Raw genomic sequence first — 21,776 nt, forward strand, 5'->3', positions numbered from 1 at the left:
TTTCTCTTCTAAGTTTATTTTCTAAAAGGTCGGTCTGCGTGCACATACACAAGTATTAATTAATATATATATAATAATTCTTGCTTGTAAATCAAAAGAAAGAAAGAAAGAAAGAAAGAAGGATTATCATTGCTTGTAAATAGATGAATTCACCAAAAGAAGAATCATAAACAAATTTAAGTAGACCTTATATTTAAAACACCTGACCCTTTTCCATTTAAAACAGTAACGCATTAGAACCAAACCCAATACTCTGGCAAATGACAGGAGCATAAAAGAGGATGGAGTTATTGCTAGTTAGCTGCTGGAATGCCGGAATCCCCAAGGCTCCTATCACAAGTTGGGGTCTGTACTTCCTCTTCAGGAGTGTCCTAAAGGGGCTAGTGACAGCTGTGCTTCTTCACTGGCTTCAACAAGATCTTGATATTCGGCATCAACATTCTTAGTCCCTCTTACTTTCTCTAATATTTTTCTTCCCTCGTCAAACCTTCCTTGTTCCACAAGACTGTTAGGTATCTCGGCACCGAAAATACCTCTAACAAGCATCAGAAGTGCCGGAATAGCCGCTAAGCCCAGTGAGATTCGCCATCCATGGGGATATATTTCGTCAGTAAAATAGTTGATGAGGTTTGCAACCAAGATTCCAAAATAGGTTGTGAATTGAAAGAGTTAGTTGACTGCACCTCGATTCCTTGTCGAAGCCATTTCAGAAAGATACAAGGGTAAAACTTGGTTGCCAAAGCCAATGCCTCCTCCAAGAAGGACCCTGCCAATGATGAGCATTGCAGTGTTCTGTGCAGCTGTATTGTGTATTGCTCCAGCCAAGAAGCTAAGGGCTCCCACAATGATACTTGCCTTTCTGCCTTTCTTTCTTGTCTTAGTAGGAGCAAAGAATGTCATTACTAGTGCTGGGAAATAGAGCGATGATGTGAAGAGTATCAGTACTTGGTTGTCATATTTGCAGTAGTCTGGTGCATGTGCTTTCTTTTGTACATGTTTGTGAAGAATTTTCTCAGGAAATCGTCGATTGATGTCACCCCACCTGCAACAACAACATAATTCTTAAGTTGCAAGGATAAATTTTACTCTGACAAAAGCTTAAGTTCAGTTGAAAATTTTAGTTCATTATATACACTGTAATTTTGATGTGATAAATAAAATCCATTTCATATCTGATATCATGCTGTGATTTCTTTGTTATAGGTAGGTTTTATTTTATTTTTAATACTGACATAACTGAAATCTTTATTGGCTACAGGATTCTAATAGTTAAAACTAAACTCATTTTTATTATGCAGGTAAAATGTAAGATAAAATTGTCTTTCGCTTGAAATTAAAAGAAAGAAAGAAAGACGGATTATCATTGCTTGTAAATAGATAAATTCACCAAAAGAAGAATCATAAACAAATTTAAGCCGACCATATATTTAAAACATCAGACCCTTTTCCATTTTGGTGTGATAGAAGTTTTGTTCGAGGAAAAATGTTACCTTAGCTTCAAATAGTCAGACACAGTTATACTTAAAATAAAAATTAATCAATGAATGTACCATGAAACTAAGTTCTAAACTTCTATTAATGAAGACTATGTTAGACAAACCGTGTTGACATGAATGATCCGTGCGATGCATGGGAATCGCACTGGGATCGCACGGAGAATGCTCACACGAAAATTAAAAAAAAAATACGTTATATATTAGATGCAAAATTAACAAAATTTTCTCACAACATTTTATTTAAAACAAAATTATGACGGTTAGATTCATTAGCACATTAAGATTATTAGCTACAATTTTTATTTTTATTTTAGTAGTAGCAATAACAACAGGAAGTTTATCCTATGATTTGGGGCTAAATTAACTTGTACTAACCTTATCTATTGCCATTCACTTTCTCTTGATTCTTGTTATACTTATATCTATCTATCTACTTAATATACTAAAACTGGGTTTTTCCCAACTAATAGAAGTGAGGTGTAGATTCCTCGTGAATCCATTTTTCAGCCAAAACGAATGCACTATTTTCTCTTCTAAGTTTATTTTCTAAAAGGTCAGTCTGCGTGCACATACACAAGTATTAATTAATATATATATAATAATTCTTGCTTGTAAATCAAAAGAAAGAACGAAAGAAAGAAAGAAAGAAAGAAAGAAAGAAAGAAAGAAAGAAAGAAGGATTATCATTGCTTGTAAATAGATGAATTCACCAAAAGAAGAATCATAAACAAATTTAAGTAGACCTTATATTTAAAACATCTGACCCTTTTCCATTTAAAACAGTAACGCATTAGAACCAAACCCAATACTCTGGCAAATGACAGGAGCATAAAAGAGGATGGAGTTATTGCTAGTTAGCTGCTGGAATGCCGGAATCCCCAAGGCTCCTATCACAAGTTGGGGTCTGTACTTCCTCTTCAGGAGTGTCCTAAAGGGGCTAGTGATAGCCTGTGCTTCTTCACTGGCTTCAACAAGATCTTGATATTCGGCATCAACATTCTTAGTCCCTCTTACTTTCTCCAATACTTTTCTTCCCTCGTCAAACCTTCCTTGTTCCACAAGACTATTAGGTGTCTCGGCACAGAAAATACCTCCAACAAGCATCAGAAGTGCCGGAATAGCCGCTAAGCCCAGCGAGATTCGCCATCCATGGGGATGTGTTTCGTTAGTAAAATAGTTGATGAGGTTTGCAACCAAGATTCCAAAACAGGTTGTGAATTGAAAGAGTTAGTTGACTGCACCTCGATTCCTTGCCGAAGCCATTTCAGAAAGATACAAGGGTACAACTTGGTTGCCAAAGCCAATGCCTCCTCCAAGAAGGACCCTGCCAATGATGAGCATTGCAGTGTTCTGTGCAGCTGTATTGAGTATTGTAAGGGCTCCCACAATGATACTTGCCTTTCTGCCTTTCTTTCTTGTCTAAGTAGGAAGCAAAGAATGTCATTACTAGTGCTGAGAAATAGAGCGATGATGTGAAGAGTATCAGCACTTGATTGTCATATTTGCAGTAGTCTGGTGCATGTGCTTTCTTTTGTACATGTTTGTGAAGAATTTTCTCAGGAAATCGTCGATTGATGTCACCCCACCTGCAACAACAACATAATTCTTAAGTTGCAAGGATAAATTTTACTCTAACAAAAGCTTAAGTTCAGTTGAAAATTTTAGTTTATTATGTACATTGTAATTTTGATGTGATAAATAAAATCCATTTCATATCTGATATCATGCTGTGATTTCTTTGTTATAGGTAGGTTTTATTTTATTTTTAATACTGACATAACTGAAATCTTTATTGGCTACAGGATTCTAATAGTTAAAACTAAACTCATTTTTATTATGCAGGTAAAATGTAAGATAAAATTGTCTTTCGCTTGAAATTAAAGAAAGAAAGAAAGAAAGAAAGAAAGACGGATTATCATTGCTTGTAAATAGATAAATTCACCAAAAGAATAATCATAAACAAATTTAAGCAGACCATATATTTAAAACATCAGACCCTTTTCTATTTGGTGTGATAGAAGTTTTGTTCGAGGAAAAATGTTACCTTAGCTTCAAATAGTATGACACAGTTAAACTTAAAATAAAAATTAATCAATGAATGTACCATGAAACTAAGTTCTAAACTTCTATTAATGAAGATTATGTTAGACAAACCGTGTTGACATGAATGATCCGTGCGATGCATGGAAATCGCACTGGGATCGCACGGAGAATGCTCACACGAAAATTAAAAAAAAATACGTTATATATTAGATGCAAAATTAACAAAATTTTCTCACAACATTTTATTTAAAACAAAATTATGACGGTTGGATTCATTAGCACATTAAGATTATTAGCTATAATTTTTATTTTTATTTTAGTAGTAGCAATAACAACAGGAAGTTTATCCTATGATTTGGGGCTAAATTAACTTGTACTAACCTTATCTATTGCCATTCACTTTCTCTTGCAAAATGACCTCTCTCTCACTCAACCCTAACTCACCTCAGCCACTTCAACTATTCATGGGATTGGATACTAGTATTTGGGCTTTTTCTCTATATAGGAAGGGAGCCCAAAAACCCAACAGCATGCTTGTCTCTACTCTTTAGGGCATGAATTATTCAAATTAAACATACAAATATTTTACTTCATCAATCACTCAACTAATATTAACCGTCCCTAGTGTTTAGTGTTCTGTTATTTTTTTCTTTTTTTATGTATGTAACTGCATCAATAATTCAATATGTTACTATTTGTATTGCATCTGATACTGTTTTTTTCTCTCACCCCGACAAAACCACGAGTTGGCTAAACATAATATAATAAAATTGAACGCAGGCATAAATATATAAGATCAAAATTCATTCTGTGCTATGAACCTTATTCATAATTACAGCGTGCTTAGGCCGTTAAATTCATTACATGACACAATTCTATTCATCTAATAATCTAACCGTTTGGGATCACACCCATAGAATAGAATAATCTAACTGCCCAAATCCAATACTATAAATAGAAAAAGAAAAATAATCGAAATTAAACAATTAAATTGAAAGCTTGATGCATACTATCACCAACCCTAGTTTGGAAAAATTTCAGTAATGTGATCTTCCGCCTTATGTAGTAAATTGATGTGATGCGATTTATTCCAGCTAAACTTATATATTAAACTGATGCAACAAGCTTAAAAACTTATAATGCACTCGTAAAAAAATCTGGATTTTATTCCTTTCTCTTGTGTGTTTAGCAAAAAATACTACATAGTCATGAGTAGTTCACCAGTGCAGCTGGAATCTGGGACACCACCGGCACAGCCATGCTCAATTTGGAAGCTATTTACAGTAGCCTGCATCTCCATTGGACTCTACTTTATTTCGGCTATACAGATGTTTTGGCTACCACCCATTTACCACATTCTCGGAGTGCCGGACAGATAGATTTCTTTCGTTTGGATTGGCGGACCCTTTTGTATCTTTGTTCTCCAACCAGCCATTACCTACTATAGAATCTGATGCAGGCGCCACCGTCTTTTTATCACTGCCGGTGCCATGTCCATAACCATAGCTCTTTTGGCGATACGCTTTGCCGCAGACATCGGCTATGCCTTTGGTGACGACCTCTCCAAGAAAATTTTGCCACGCGCCATAGTCACTTTTATGATCAGGTTCTGGATGTTGGATGCCTCGATCGTGTTGACCAAGGCCTCCTGCCAAGCCTTCCTTATTGACCTTGCCAGCCGCGACGAACGGAAGATCGCATTGACAAACACGTTCTCTACATTCTTCATGGCAGTGGAAAACCTGATGGGTTTCTTCTCTGTGTTCGTGCATACGTTCTCATTTCCGGCGACAAAAGCATGCCACTCTGACGACTACTGCATATGGGTGAAAAGCGTATTATTCTCAGCGATCCTCCTTCTACTTTCTTTGAAAACTATGGTTCTATACTTCATCTGGGATAAGCCGGCATTACTTGAGGAGGAGACACATGAGGGGGAAGAGGAGGATGATTGATACCCGGTGGTTACATGCTTATGGGAAATTATAGGAGCCATAAAGGGCCTTAAAAAGCCCATGTTATGGGTGATAGCGATTGAGGCATTGAGCTGGTTGGCTTGGTATGGATTTTTTTGGTATATCTCTTATTGGATGCTAAGGGATGTGTACGATGGGCCCCCTCTGCAGCATGGGGTTCATACATTATTAATCACAGCCCGTGGATTTGGAGCTCGGGGTCTTATAATAACTTGGATGGTTATGGGTGTTACGTCCTTGGCTGTAGAGCCCATTGGACGCACAGTTGATGGCGCCAAAACCTTTGGGGAATTGGAAATTTTATTTTGGATGGTGGCTTAACCATGACAGTTTGCCTTAGCAAGCTTGCTAAGGATGAGGGGCTCCATATCCATGATTTATTCGATACTCATCCGGCTTCCACCGTCATTCAGATTTTGACATGAATGATCCGTGCGATGCATGGGAATCGCACTGGGATCGCACGGAGAATGCTCACACGAAAATTTAAAAAAAAAATACGTTATATATTAGATGCAAAATTAACAAAATTTTCTCACAACATTTTATTTAAAACAAAATTATGACGGTTGGATTCATTAGCACATTAAGATTATTAGCTACAATTTTTATTTTTATTTTAGTAGTAGCAATAACAACATGATGTTTATCCTATAAGTTGGGGCTAAATTAACTTGTACTAACCTTATCTATTGCCATTCACTTTCTCTTGATTCTTGTTATACTTATATCTATTTATTTACTTAATATACTAAAACTGGGTTTTTCCCCAACTAATAGAAGTGAGGTGTAGATTCCTCATGAATCCATTTTTTCGCCAAAACGAATGCACTATTTTCTCTTCTAAGTTTATTTTCTAAAAGGTCGGTCTGCGTGCACATACACAAGTATTAATTAATATATATATAATAATTCTTGCTTGTAAATCAAAAGAAAGAAAGAAAGAAAGAAAGAAAGAAAGAAAGAAAGAAGGATTATCATTGCTTGTAAATAGATGAATTCACCAAAAGAAGAATCATAAACAAATTTAAGTAGACCTTATATTTAAAACATCTGACCCTTTTCCATTTAAAACAGTAACACATTAGAACCAAACCCAATACTCTGGCAAATGACAGGAGCATAAAAGAGGATGGAGTTATTGCTAGTTAGCTGCTGGAATGCCGGAATCCCCAAGGCTCCTATCACAAGTTGGGGTCTGTACTTCCTCTTCAGGAGTGTCCTAAAGGGGCTAGTGACAGCCTGTGCTTCTTCACTGGCTTCAACAAAATCTTTTTATTCGGCATCAACATTCTTAGTCCCTCTTACTTTCTCTAATATTTTTCTTCCCTCGTCAAACCTTCCTTGTTCCACAAGACTGTTAGGTATCTCGGCACCGAAAATACCTCTAACAAGCATCAGAAGTGCCGGAATAGCCGCTAAGCCCAGTGAGATTCGCCATCCATGGGGATATATTTCGTCAGTAAAATAGTTGATGAGGTTTGCAACCAAGATTCCAAAATAGGTTGTGAATTGAAAGAGTTAGTTGACTGCACCTCGATTCCTTGTCGAAGCCATTTCAGAAAGATACAAGGGTAAAACTTGGTTGCCAAAGCCAATGCCTCCTCCAAGAAGGACCCTGCCAATGATGAGCATTGCGGTGTTCTGTGCAGCTGTATTGTGTATTGCTCCAGCCAAGAAGCTAAGGGCTCCCACAATGATACTTGCCTTTCTGCCTTTCTTTCTTGTCTTAGTAGGAAGCAAAGAATGTCATTACTAGTGCTGAGAAATAGAGCGATGATGTGAAGAGTATCAGTACTTGGTTGTCATATTTGCAGTAGTCTGGTGCATGTGCTTTCTTTTGTACATGTTTGTGAAGAATTTTCTCAGGAAATCATCGATTGATGTCACCCCACTTGCAACAAAAACATAATTCTTAAGTTGCAAGGATAAATTTTACTCTGACAAAAGCTTAAGTTCAGTTGAAAATTTTAGTTCATTATATACACTGTAATTTTGATGTGATAAATAAAATCCATTTCATATCTGATATCATGCTGTGATTTCTTTGTTATAGGTAGGTTTTATTTTATTTTTTAATACTGACATAACTGAAATCTTTATTGACTACAGGATTCTAATAGTTAAAACTAAACTCATTTTTATTATGCAGGTAAAATGTAAGATAAAATTGTCTTTCGCTTGAAATTAAAAGAAAGAAAGAAAGAAAGAAAGAAAGACGGATTATCATTGCTTGTAAATAGATAAATTTAACAAAAGAAGAATCATAAACAAATTTAAGCAGACCATATATTTAAAACATCAGACCCTTTTCCATTTTGGTGTGATAGAAGTTTTGTTCGAGGAAAAATGTTACCTTAGCTTCAAATAGTCAGACACAATTATACTTAAAATAAAAATTAATCAATGAATGTACCATGAAACTAAGTTCTAAACTTCTATTAATGAAGACTATGTTAGACAAACCGTGTTGACATGAATGATCCGTGCGATGCATGGGAATCGCACTGGGATCGCACGGAGAATGCTCACACGAAAATTAAAAAAAAATACGTTATATATTAGATGCAAAATTAACAAAATTTTCTCACAACATTTTATTTAAAACAAAATTATGACGGTTGGATTCATTAGCACATTAAGATTATTAGCTACAATTTTTATTTTTATTTTAGTAGTAGCAATAACAACAGGAAGTTTATCCTATGATTTGGGGCTAAATTAACTTGTACTAACCTTATCTATTGCCATTCACTTTCTCTTGATTCTTGTTATACTTATATCTATCTATCTACTTAATATACTAAAACTGGGTTTTTTCCCAACTAATAGAAGTGAGGTGTAGATTCCTCGTGAATCCATTTTTCAGCCAAAACGAATGCACTATTTTCTCTTCTAAGTTTATTTTCTAAAAGGTCGGTCTGCGTGCACATACACAAGTATTAATTAATATATATATATATAATAATTCTTGCTTGTAAATCAAAAGAAAGAAAGAAAGAAAGAAAGAAAGAAAGAAAGAAAGAAAGAAAGAAGGATTATCATTGCTTGTAAATAGATGAATTCACCAAAAGAAGAATCATAAACAAATTTAAGTAGACCTTATATTTAAAACATCTGACCCTTTTCCATTTAAAACAGTAACGCATTAGAACCAAACCCAATACTCTGGCAAATGACAGGAGCATAAAAGAGGATGGAGTTATTGCTAGTTAGCTGCTGGAATGCCGGAATCCCCAAGGCTCCTATCACAAGTTGGGGTCTGTACTTCCTCTTCAGGAGTGTCCTAAAGGGGCTAGTGACAGCCTGTGCTTCTTCACTGGCTTCAACAAGATCTTGATATTCGGCATCAACATTCTTAGTCCCTCTTACTTTCTCCAATACTTTTCTTCCCTCGTCGAACCTTCCTTGTTCCACAAGACTGTTAGGTGTCTCGGCACAGAAAATACCTCCAACAAGCATCAGAAGTGCCAGAATAGCCGCTAAGCCCAGCGAGATTCGCCATCCATGGGGATGTGTTTCGTTAGTAAAATAGTTGATGAGGTTTGCAACCAAGATTCCAAAACAGGTTGTGAATTGAAAGAGTTAGTTGACTGCACCTCGATTCCTTGCCGAAGCCATTTCAAAAAGATACAAGGGTACAACTTGGTTGCCAAAGCCAATGCCTCCTCCAAGAAGGACCCTGCCAATGATGAGCATTGCAGTGTTCTGTGCAGCTGTATTGAGTATTGTAAGGGCTCCCACAATGATACTTGCCTTTCTACCTTTCTTTCTTGTCTAAGTAGGAAGCAAAGAATGTCATTACTAGTGCTGAGAAATAGAGCGATGATGTGAAGAGTATCAGCACTTGATTGTCATATTTGCAGTAGTCTGGTGCATGTGCTTTCTTTTGTACATGTTTGTGAAGAATTTTCTCAGGAAATCGTCGATTGATGTCACCCCACCTGCAACAACAACATAATTCTTAAGTTGCAAGGATAAATTTTACTCTAACAAAAGCTTAAGTTCAGTTGAAAATTTTAGTTTATTATGTACATTGTAATTTTGATGTGATAAATAAAATCCATTTCATATCTGATATCATGCTGTGATTTCTTTGTTATAGGTAGGTTTTATTTTATTTTTAATACTGACATAACTGAAATCTTTATTGACTACAGGATTCTAATAGTTAAAACTAAACTCATTTTTATTATGCAGGTAAAATGTAAGATAAAATTGTCTTTCGCTTGAAATTAAAAGAAAGAAAGAAAGACGGATTATCATTGCTTGTAAATAGATAAATTCACCAAAAGAATAATCATAAACAAATTTAAGCAGACCATATATTTAAAACATCAGACCCTTTTCTATTTGGTGTGATAGAAGTTTTGTTCGAGGAAAAATGTTACCTTAGCTTCAAATAGTATGACACAGTTAAACTTAAAATAAAAATTAATCAATGAATGTACCATGAAACTAAGTTCTAAACTTCTATTAATGAAGATTATGTTAGACAAACCGTGTTGACATGAATGATCCGTGCGATGCATGGAAATCGCACTGGGATCGCACGGAGAATGCTCACACGAAAATTAAAAAAAAAAATACGTTATATATTAGATGCAAAATTAACAAAATTTTCTCACAATATTTTATTTAAAACAAAATTATGACGGTTGGATTCATTAGCACATTAAGATTATTAGCTACAATTTTTATTTTTATTTTAGTAGTAGCAATAACAACAGGAAGTTTATCCTATGATTTGGGGCTAAATTAACTTGTACTAACCTTATCTATTGCCATTCACTTTCTCTTGCAAAATGACCTCTCTCTCACTCAACCTTAACTCACCTCAGCCACTTCAACTATTCATGGGATTGGATACTAGTATTTGGGCTTTTTCTCTATATAGGAAGGGAGCCCAAAAACCCAACAGCATGCTTGTCTCTACTCTTTAGGGCATGAATTATTCAAATTAAACATACAAATATTTTACTTCATCAATCACTCAACTAATATTAACCGTCCCTAGTGTTTAGTGTTCTGTTATTTTTTTCTTTTTTTATGTATGTAACTGCATCAATAATTCAATATGTTACTATTTGTATTGCATCTGATACTGTTTTTTTCTCTCACCCCGACAAAACCACGAGTTGGCTAAACATAATATAATAAAATTGAACGCAGGCATAAATATATAAGATCAAAATTCATTCTGTGCTATGAACCTTATTCATAATTACAGCGTGCTTAGGCCGTTAAATTCATTACATGACACAATTCTGTTCATCTAATAATCTAACCGTTTGGGATCACACCCATAGAATAGAATAATCTAACTGCCCAAACCCAATACTATAAATAGAAAAAGAAAAATAATCGAAATTAAACAATTAAATTGAAAGCTTGATGCATACTATCACCAACCCTAGTTTGGAAAATTTTCAGTAATGTGATCTTCCGCCTTATGTAGTAAATTGATGTGATGCGATTTATTCCAGCTAAACTTATATATTAAACTGATGCAACAAGCTTAAAAACTCATAATGCACTCGTAAAAAAATTTGGATTTTATTCCTTTCTCTTGTGTGTTTAGCAAAAAATACTACATAGTCATGAGTAGTTCACCAGTGCAGCTGGAATCTGGGACACCACCGGCACAGCCATGCTCAATTTGGAAGCTATTTACAGTAGCCTGCATCTCCATTGGACTCTACTTTATTTCGGCTATACAGATGTTTTGGCTACCACCCATTTACCACATTCTCGGAGTGCCGGACAGATAGATTTCTTTCGTTTGGATTGGCGGACCCTTTTGTATCTTTGTTCTCCAACCAGCCATTACCTACTATAGAATCTGATGCAGGCGCCACCGTCTTTTTATCATTGCCGGTGCCATGTCCATAACCATAGCTCTTTTGGCGATACGCTTTGCTGCAGACATCGGCTATGCCTTTGGTGACGACCTCTCCAAGAAAATTCTGCCACGCGCCATAGTCACTTTTATGATCAGGTTCTGGATGTTGGATGCCTCGATCGTGTTGACCAAGGCCTCCTGCCAAGCCTTCCTTATTGACCTTGCCAGCCGCGACGAACGGAAGATCACATTGACAAACACGTTCTCTACATTCTTCATGGCAGTGGAAAACCTGATGGGTTTCTTCTCTGTGTTCGTGCATACGTTCTCATTTCCGGCGACAAAAGCATGCCACTCTGACGACTACTGCATATGGGTGAAAAGCGTATTATTCTCAGCGATCCTCCTTCTACTTTCTTTGAAAACTATGGTTCTATACTTCATCTGGGATAAGCCGGCATTACTTGAGGAGGAGACACGTGAGGGGGAAGAGGAGGATGATTGATACCCGGTGGTTACATGCTTATGGGAAATTATAGGAGCCATAAAGGGCCTTAAAAAGCCCATGTTATGGGTGATAGCGATTGAGGCATTGAGCTGGTTGGCTTGGTATGGATTTTTTTGGTATATCTCTTATTGGATGCTAAGGGATGTGTACGATGGGCCCCCTCTGCAGCATGGGGTTCATACATTATTAATCACAGCCCGCGGATTTGGAGCTCGGGGTCTTATAATAACTTGGATGGTTATGGGTGTTACGTCCTTGGCTGTAGAGCCCATTGGACGCACAGTTGGTGGCGCCAAAACCTTTGGGGAATTGGAAATTTTATTTTGGCTGGTGGCTTAACCATGACAGTTTGCCTTAGCAAGCTTGCTAAGGATGAGTGGCTCCATATCCATGATTTATTCGATACTCATCCGGCTTCCACCGTCATTCAGATTTTGACATGAATGATCCGTGCGATGCATGGGAATCGCACTGGGATCGCACGGAGAATGCTCACACGAAAATTAAAAAAAAAATACGTTATATATTAGATGCAAAATTAACAAAATTTTCTCACAACATTTTATTTAAAACAAAATTATGACGGTTGGATTCATTAGCACATTAAGATTATTAGCTATAATTTTTATTTTTATTTTAGTAGTAGCAATAACAACATGATGTTTATCCTATAAGTTGGGGCTAAATTAACTTGTACTAACCTTATCTATTGCCATTCACTTTCTCTTGATTCTTGTTATACTTATATCTATTTATTTACTTAATATACTAAAACTGGGTTTTCCCCAACTAATAGAAGTGAGGTGTAGATTCCTCATGAATCCATTTTTCCGCCAAAACGAATGCACTATTTTCTCTTCTAAGTTTATTTTCTAAAAGGTCGGTCTGCGTGCACATACACAAGTATTAATTAATATATATATAATAATTCTTGCTTGTAAATCAAAAGAAAGAAAGAAAGAAAGAAAGAAAGAAAGAAAGAAGGATTATCATTGCTTGTAAATAGATGAATTCACCAAAAGAAGAATCATAAACAAATTTAAGTAGACCTTATATTTAAAACATCTGACCCTTTTCCATTTAAAACAGTAACACATTAGAACCAAACCCAATACTCTGGCAAATGACAGGAGCATAAAAGAGGATGGAGTTATTGCTAGTTAGCTGCTGGAATGCCGGAATCCCCAAGGCTCCTATCACAAGTTGGGGTCTGTACTTCCTCTTCAGGAGTGTCCTAAAGGGGCTAGTGACAGCCTGTGCTTCTTCACTGGCTTCAACAAAATCTTGTTATTCGGCATCAACATTCTTAGTCCCTCTTACTTTCTCCAATACTTTTCTTCCCTCGTCAAACCTTCCTTGTTCCACAAGACTGTTAGTTGTCTCGGCACAGAAAATACCTCCAACAAGCATCAAAAGTGCCGGAATAGCCGCTAAGCCCAGCGAGATTCACCATCCATGGGGATGTATTTCGTCAGTAAAATAGTTGATGAGGTTTGCAACCAAGATTCCAAAACAGGTTGTGAATTGAAAGAGTTAGTTGACTGCACCTCAATTCCTTGCCGAAGCCATTTCAGAAAGATACAAGGGTACAACTCGGTTGCCAAAGCCAATGCCTCCTCCAAGAAGAACTCTGCCAATGATGAGCATTGCAGTGTTCTGTGCAGCTGTTTTGAGTATTGCTCCAGCCAAGAAGCTAAGGGCTCCCACAATGATACTTGCCTTTCTGCCTTTCTTTCTTGTCTAAGTAGGAAGCAAAGAATGTCATTACTAGTGCTGAGAAATAGAGCGATGATGTGAAGAGTATCAGCACTTGGTTGTTATATTTGCAGTAGTCTGGTGCATGTGCTTTCTTTTGTACATGTTTGTGAAGAATTTTCTCAGGAAATCGTCGATTGATGTCACCCCACCTGCAACAACAACATAATTCTTAAGTTGCAAGGATAAATTTTACTCTGACAAAAGCTTAAGTTCAGTTGAAAATTTTAGTTCATTATATACACTGTAATTTTGATGTGATAAATAAAATCCATTTCATATCTGATATCATGCTGTGATTTCTTTGTTATCGGTAGGTTTTATTTTATTTTTAATACTGACATAACTGAAATCTTTATTGACTACAGGATTCTAATAGTTAAAACTAAACTCATTTTTATTATGCAGGTAAAATGTAAGATAAAATTGTCTTTCGCTTGAAATTAAAAGAAAGAAAGAAAGACGGATTATCATTGCTTGTAAATAGATAAATTCACCAAAAGAAGAATCATAAACAAATTTAAGCAGACCATATATTTAAAACATCTGACCCTTTTCTATTTTGGTGTGATAGAAGTTTTGTTCGAGGAAAAATGTTACCTTAGCTTCAAATAGTCAGACACAGTTATACTTAAAATAAAAATTAATCAATGAATGTACCATGAAACTAAGTTCTAAACTTCTATTGATGAAGACTATGTTAGACAAACCGTGTTGACATGAATGATCCGTGTGATGCATGGGAATCGCACTAGGATCGCACGGAGAATGCTCACACGAAAATTAAAAAAAATACGTTATATATTAGATGCAAAATTAACAAAATTTTCTCACAACATTTTATTTAAAACAAAATTATGACGGTTGGATTCATTAGCACATTAAGATTATTAGCTACAATTTTTATTTTTATTTTAGTAGTAGCAATAACAACAGGATGTTTATCCTATGAGTTGGGGCTAAATTAACTTGTACTAACCTTATCTATTGCCATTCACTTTCTCTTGATTCTTGTTATACTTATATCTATCTATCTACTTAATATACTAAAACTGGGTTTTTCCCCAACTAATAGAAGTGAGGTGTAGATTCCTCCTGAATCCATTTTTCCGCCAAAACGAATGCACTATTTTCTCTTCTAAGTTTATTTTCTAAAAGGTCGGTCTGCGTGCACATACACAAGTATTAATTAATATATATATAATAATTCTTGCTTGTACATCAAAAGAAAGAAAGAAAAAAGAAAGAAGGATTATCATTGTTTGTAAATAGATGAATTCACCAAAAGAAGAATCATAAACAAATTTAAGTAGACCTTATATTTAAAACACCTGACCCTTTTCCATTTAAAACAGTAACGCATTAGAACCAAACCCAGTACTCTGGCAATTGACAGGAGCATAAAAGAGGATGGAGTTATTGCTAGTTAGCTGCTGGAATGCCGGAATCCCCAAGGCTCCTATCACAAGTTGGGGTCTGTACTTCCTCTTCAGGAGTATCCTAAAGGGGCTAGTGACAGCTGTGCTTCTTCACTGGCTTCAACAAGATCTTGATATTCGGCATCAACATTCTTAGTCCCTCTTACTTTCTCTAATATTTTTCTTCCCTCGTCAAACCTTCCTTGTTCCACAAGACTGTTAGGTATCTCGGCACCGAAAATACCTCTAACAAGCATCAGAAGTGCCGGAATAGCCGCTAAGCCCAGTGAGATTCGCCATCCATGGGGATATATTTCGTCAGTAAAATAGTTGATGAGGTTTGCAACCAAGATTCCAAAATAGGTTGTGAATTGAAAGAGTTAGTTGACTGCACCTCGATTCCTTGTCGAAGCCATTTCAGAAAGATACAAGGGTAAAACTTGGTTGCCAAAGCCAATGCCTCCTCCAAGAAGGACCCTGCCAATGATGAGCATTGCAGTGTTCTGTGCAGCTGTATTGTGTATTGCTCCAGCCAAGAAGCTAAGGGCTCCCACAATGATACTTGCCTTTCTGCCTTTCTTTCTTGTCTTAGTAGGAAGCAAAGAATGTCATTACTAGTGCTGAGAAATAGAGCGATGATGTGAAGAGTATCAGTACTTGGTTGTCATATTTGCAGTAGTCTGGTGCATGTGCTTTCTTTTGTACATGTTTGTGAAGAATTTTCTCAGGAAATCATCGATTGATGTCACCCCACTTGCAACAAAAACATAATTCTTAAGTTGCAAGGATAAATTTTACTCTGACAAAAGCTTAAGTTCAGTTGAAAATTTTAGTTCATTATATACACTGTAATTTTGATGTGATAAATAAAATCCATTTCATATCTGATATCATGCTGTGATTTCTTTGTTATAGGTAGGTTTTATTTTATTTTTTAATACTGACATAACTGAAATCTTTATTGACTACAGGATTCTAATAGTTAAAACTAAACTCATTTTTATTATGCAGGTAAAATGTAAGATAAAATTGTCTTTCGCTTGAAATTAAAAGAAAGAAAGAAAGAAAGAAAGAAAGAAAGACGGATTATCATTGCTTGTAAATAGATAAATTTAACAAAAGAAGAATCATAAACAAATTTAAGCAGACCATATATTTAAAACATCAGACCCTTTTCCATTTTGGTGTGATAGAAGTTTTGTTCGAGGAAAAATGTTACCTTAGCTTCAAATAGTCAGACACAGTTATACTTAAAATAAAAATTAATCAATGAATGTACCATGAAACTAAGTTCTAAACTTCTATTAATGAAGACTATGTTAGACAAACTGTGTTGACATGAATGATCCGTGCGATGCATGGGAATCGCACTGGGATCGCACGGAGAATGCTCACACCAAAATTAAAAAAAATACGTTATATATTAGATGCAAAATTAACAAAATTTTCTCACAACATTTTATTTAAAACAAAATTATGACGGTTGGATTCATTAGCACATTAAGATTATTAGCTACAATTTTTATTTTTATTTTAGTAGTAGCAATAACAACAGGAAGTTTATCCTATGATTTGGGGCAAAATTAACTTGTACTAACCTTATCTATTGCCATTCACTTTCTCTTGATTCTTGTTATACTTATATCTATCTATCTACTTAATATACTAAAACTGGGTTTTTTCCCAACTAATAGAAGTGAGGTGTAGATTCCTCGTGAATCCATTTTTCAGCCAAAACGAATGCACTATTTTCTCTTCTAAGTTTATTTTCTAAAAGGTCGGTCTGCGTGCCCATACACAAGTATTAATTAATATATATATAATAATTCTTGCTTGTAAATCAAAAGAAAGAATGAAAGAAAGAAATAAAGAAAGAAAGAAAGAAGGATTATCATTGCTTGTAAATAGATGAATTCACCAAAAGAAGAATCATAAACAAATTTAAGTAGACCTTATATTTAAAACATCTGACCCTTTTCCATTTAAAACAGTAACGCATTAGAACCAAACCCAATACTCTGGCAAATGACAGGAGCATAAAAGAGGATGGAGTTATTGCTAGTTAGCTGCTGGAATGCCGGAATCCCCAAGGCTCCTATCACAAGTTGGGGTCTGTACTTCCTCTTCAGGAGTGTCCTAAAGGGGCTAGTGACAGCCTGTGCTTCTTCACTGGCTTCAACAAGATCTTGATATTCGGCATCAACATTCTTAGTCCCTCTTACTTTCTCCAATACTTTTCTTCCCTCGTCAAACCTTCCTTGTTCCACAAGACTGTTAGGTGTCTCGGCACAGAAAATACCTCCAACAAGCATCAGAAGTGCCGGAATAGCCGCTAAGCCCAGTGAGATTCGCCATCCATGGGGATGTGTTTCGTTAGTAAAATAGTTGATGAGGTTTGCAACCAAGATTCCAAAACAGGTTGTGAATTGAAAGAGTTAGTTGACTGCACCTCGATTCCTTGCCGAAGCCATTTCAGAAAGATACAAGGGTACAACTTGGTTGCCAAAGCCAATGCCTCCTCCAAGAAGGACCCTGCCAATGATGAGCATTGCAGTGTTCTGTGCAGCTGTATTGAGTATTGTAAGGGCTCCCACAATGATACTTGCCTTTCTGCCTTTCTTTCTTGTCTAAGTAGGAAGCAAAGAATGTCATTACTAGTGCTGAGAAATAGAGCGATGATGTGAAGAGTATCAGCACTTGATTGTCATATTTGCAGTAGTCTGGTGCATGTGCTTTCTTTTGTACATGTTTGTGAAGAATTTTCTAAGGAAATCGTCGATTGATGTCACCCCACCTGCAACAACAACATAATTCTTAAGTTGCAAGGATAAATTTTACTCTAACAAAAGCTTAAGTTCAGTTGAAAATTTTAGTTTATTATGTACATTGTAATTTTGATGTGATAAATAAAATCCATTTCATATCTGATATCATGCTGTGATTTCTTTGTTATAGGTAGGTTTTATTTTATTTTTAATACTGACATAACTGAAATCTTTATTGACTACAGGATTCTAATAGTTAAAACTAAACTCATTTTTATTATGCAGGTAAAATGTAAGATAAAATTGTCTTTCGCTTGAAATTAAAAGAAAGAAAGAAAGAAAGAAAGAAAGACGGATTATCATTGCTTGTAAATAGATAAATTCACCAAAAGAATAATCATAAACAAATTTAAGCAGACCATATATTTAAAACATCAGACCCTTTTCTATTTGGTGTGATAGAAGTTTTGTTCGAGGAAAAATGTTACCTTAGTTTCAAATAGTATGACACAGTTAAACTTAAAATAAAAATTAATCAATGAATGTACCATGAAACTAAGTTCTAAACTTCTATTAATGAAGATTATGTTAGACAAACCGTGTTGACATGAATGATCCGTGCGATGCATGGAAATCGCACTGGGATCGCACGGAGAATGCTCACACGAAAATTAAAAAAAAATACGTTATATATTAGATGCAAAATTAACAAAATTTTCTCACAACATTTTATTTAAAACAAAATTATGACAGTTGGATTCATTAGCACATTAAGATTATTAGCTACAATTTTTATTTTTATTTTAGTAGTAGCAATAACAACAGGATGTTTATCCTATGAGTTGGGGCTAAAATAACTTGTACTAACCTTATCTATTGCCATTCACTTTCTCTTGATTCATGTTATACTTATATCTATCTATCTACTTAATATAATAAAATTGGATTTTTTTTCCAACTAATAGAAGTTGTAATACCCGGTCTAACCGAAATTAATTAAATAATGAGTTAAGTAGGAGCGAATATGGTTGGAAGATTTGGCAATTAGAATTTGATGATTTAAATATGATATTTGGATTCAGTGAATTTTTCCGAGTCGGAAGACATAGTTTTCTGCGTAAAAGCGCGCAGTGAAATTTTGACCGGCAGTACCGGCTGAGACCTGTCAGGTACTGCAGCTGAGAAAATTGATTATGAGTAAATAATATTAAGAAATGAGGAATTATGATTAGGGGAGGTAGAAATATTTAAAGTGCGATTTGGAGCGCTAATCTTAAAGGTTTTGGCCCAAAATTGGGCCAACGGACAAAAATAAGTGAATTGGGCTTAAGTGGGCCCAAGACCCAACATATATAAACATTAGTTATGAGCATTTCAGCTCATTTTGCCCTAAAGAAGGGGTGTTGGGCGCTGAATTGGAAGAGAGAAGAAGAGAGAAAACCTAACTCTCTTTGATCTTCAAATCACCATAACTTGAGCTACGGAGCTCCGATTGACGAGCCGTTTGCGGCCACGCGTCGCTCTTCTCATCCTCTACATTTCTATCTAAGTTTTGTGGTGAGTATTCCATTCATCTCTGCCCAGTTTTCGAATTTCCCCACTGTTACACGTTTTTGGGAAGTTAGTGTTGAAATCTTGTGATTTTGGGTGTTTAGGGATACTCCAACATGGATTCTAAGTGGGTTCTATCCCTACTTCATATGGGCTGAGGTAAGAAGTGCTCAAACCCTTGTGATTTGTCATTTTTATGAGCCCTAGGTTGATGTATGTATGTGATATTGGTTATGTTAGTGTATTTGGTGATTTTGATGCACAATTGGGAGGTTGGTATTGCTTGTGGAGCTTTGGTGAAGCTTGGAGCTAAGGGTTGGTGGAGACTTCCATAGAAGAGGCTCAATTGATTTGGCTACAAGAGGTACGGTTTAAGTTTCATTTAAGTACCGTGTGTGTGATGAGAATTCCTAGGCTAGATGTCCCTAGGATTAAGTTTGGATTGTGTAAATGGTTGATGCTAATATGCATAGTTGGTATGTAATGTGAATTGATGATTGGGTTGAGAATTGTGTGGCCTTGTATGCTTGGTGTATTGAAAATTTGAAGTATTGGATAATGAGTATTAATTTGTGGTTTATGCATTTAAATTGTGAAATTGGGCCGGAGGCCGTATATTTTGGGCCGGAGGCCGGAAAGAGGTAAGGAAGGTAAGTTGATGTGTGCATTGTATGATGACACAAGTAATTGGATGAATTTCATATAATGAATATATGAATGATTGGGTTGGTTATTGAATAATGAGGTTTGAGGAGTTGAAATGTGGAAATTGGTAAATTTTGGGTGGAATAGTGTAGATGAGGTATGTTTGATTTTGGTTGAGATATATTATGTGATCATATATGTGAGTATGATTATTGATGCCTTGATGGTATGTTAATGCATGAGAGATATGTATGTTGTGATATATGCTTGAGAAATGGTTGAGGTTGATTTGGGGATGAAACCACGTGTTAGTGGGTATGATATTGATCATGTATAATGATGGTTGAATCGAAATAGTATTGTTGGAAATTGGGATGAGGAAGGATGTATGACATGTTGATATGTTTGTAATTTAGCCATTTGTTTGAAATGGGTAAAGATGGTTATATGGCGGTTTGTGATTCGTGGTAAAGTGTTAATGTATGAGTTGAGGAGGCTTGATGTTGATTTTGGTATATTTTGATTGGTTTCAAAAAGGGTTGAACTTGGCATGCTTTAGTTGATTTTGAAAAGAGTTGAAAATGGCTTGTTTTGAAAATGGCACTTTGTGGTTTTATATGAAAACATGGTTTTTGGGCATACTTTGACGGGACATAACTTGGACTACGGATCTTTGTTTTGTGCCAAATCTATTTAGAAATGAAATTGGATCCGGGATGTCCATGCCGTTCGAAGAACGGGTGAAAAACGATTTAAAATGAGGAAGTTATGTCCGTCGGAAGATTGGGGGTTGAATCTGTGAATTCTGCAGTTTTTAACTTAGAAAATTTTTAGCAGGATAACCCCTTGCGCGTGGGCGCACTTGGCGCGTACGCGCCGATCTTCCAGAAAACGCCATCCACGCGTGCGCGTGATGTGCGCGGGCGCGCCGATAGTGCTGCACCCAATGCCCAGCCATTTTCCAGAGAGTTGTGCCAGAACTGTGCCAGCTTTGTGCCTGGGGCACGAGAGTATCCACGCGTACGCGTGGTTGACGCGTGCGCGTCGATTTGGTAACTTTTTAATCCACGCGTTAGCGTGCATGACGCTTGCGCGTCGATGAGTTTTTAAGGACATCCACGCGTGCGCGTGGTGTGCGCGTACGCGTGGCATTGTTTTCATGCCAAAAGTTGATATTTGAGTTTTAAAAGCCAAATCTCATACTTCTAAGCCTCCGATCTCACCACTTATATCCTAAATCGTTATGATATGCCTAGCTATTAGAAAAGGGCTAGTGAATGAGGTAACTTGCGAGTGAAGCAAGGGGAAAATGAATAATCAATGAGGATCATTGATGATTATGTGAGATATGGAGGATGGTGGTGGAAGTGCTTGTTATGCCATTGGCCGAAGGGCCGTAATTGTTTATGAATTGGCTGGTTCTGGACTGAACCGTGAGCCGGAATAGCTGTGTATGCTATGAATATTGGCTGGTTATGGATTTAACCGTGAGCCGGATGGCTGATATGGATGTTGATCCATGGATGAGAATTCATGCATGTTTATGCTGAATTATTGATAATTGTGATTTGCACTTCCACTATCTGAGATGCGAGTTTCCCTGGGTAGTAGCAGTGGCTAGTCCACTTGCTCCGGGTATGAGACGAAAAATGATGTTTATGATAAATGAGTTAATTATGGAGTTTTGAATGAATGTAACTCTGATACCTGGGTAGTAGCAAGGGTTGTGGTTCGTCCCGCTTGCTCCGGGTTAGTGCTTGAGATACCTGGGCAGTAG

General features: G+C 36.3%; 7 pseudogenes; all 7 read right to left on the reverse strand.

Annotated features, from left to right (window-relative positions):
• Window positions 1-217: 217 nt before the first annotated feature.
• Window positions 218-1,886, reverse strand: LOC130975543 (sugar transport protein 14-like; annotated as a pseudogene).
• A 384-nt stretch (window positions 1,887-2,270) lies between these two features.
• LOC130975544 (sugar transport protein 14-like) lies at window positions 2,271-5,311 on the reverse strand (annotated as a pseudogene).
• A 1,272-nt stretch (window positions 5,312-6,583) lies between these two features.
• LOC130975545 (sugar transport protein 14-like) lies at window positions 6,584-8,266 on the reverse strand (annotated as a pseudogene).
• Window positions 8,267-8,647: 381 nt separating this feature from the next.
• LOC130975546 (sugar transport protein 14-like) lies at window positions 8,648-11,679 on the reverse strand (annotated as a pseudogene).
• Window positions 11,680-12,945: 1,266 nt separating this feature from the next.
• Window positions 12,946-14,614, reverse strand: LOC130975547 (sugar transport protein 14-like; annotated as a pseudogene).
• A 352-nt stretch (window positions 14,615-14,966) lies between these two features.
• LOC130975548 (sugar transport protein 14-like) lies at window positions 14,967-16,651 on the reverse strand (annotated as a pseudogene).
• Window positions 16,652-17,020: 369 nt separating this feature from the next.
• Window positions 17,021-18,686, reverse strand: LOC130975549 (sugar transport protein 14-like; annotated as a pseudogene).
• Between the last annotated feature and the right edge of the window lie 3,090 nt (window positions 18,687-21,776).

This window comes from Arachis stenosperma, chromosome 4, assembly GCF_014773155.1.
Source record: "Arachis stenosperma cultivar V10309 chromosome 4, arast.V10309.gnm1.PFL2, whole genome shotgun sequence".
NCBI classification, from domain to species: Eukaryota; Viridiplantae; Streptophyta; class Magnoliopsida; order Fabales; family Fabaceae; genus Arachis; species Arachis stenosperma.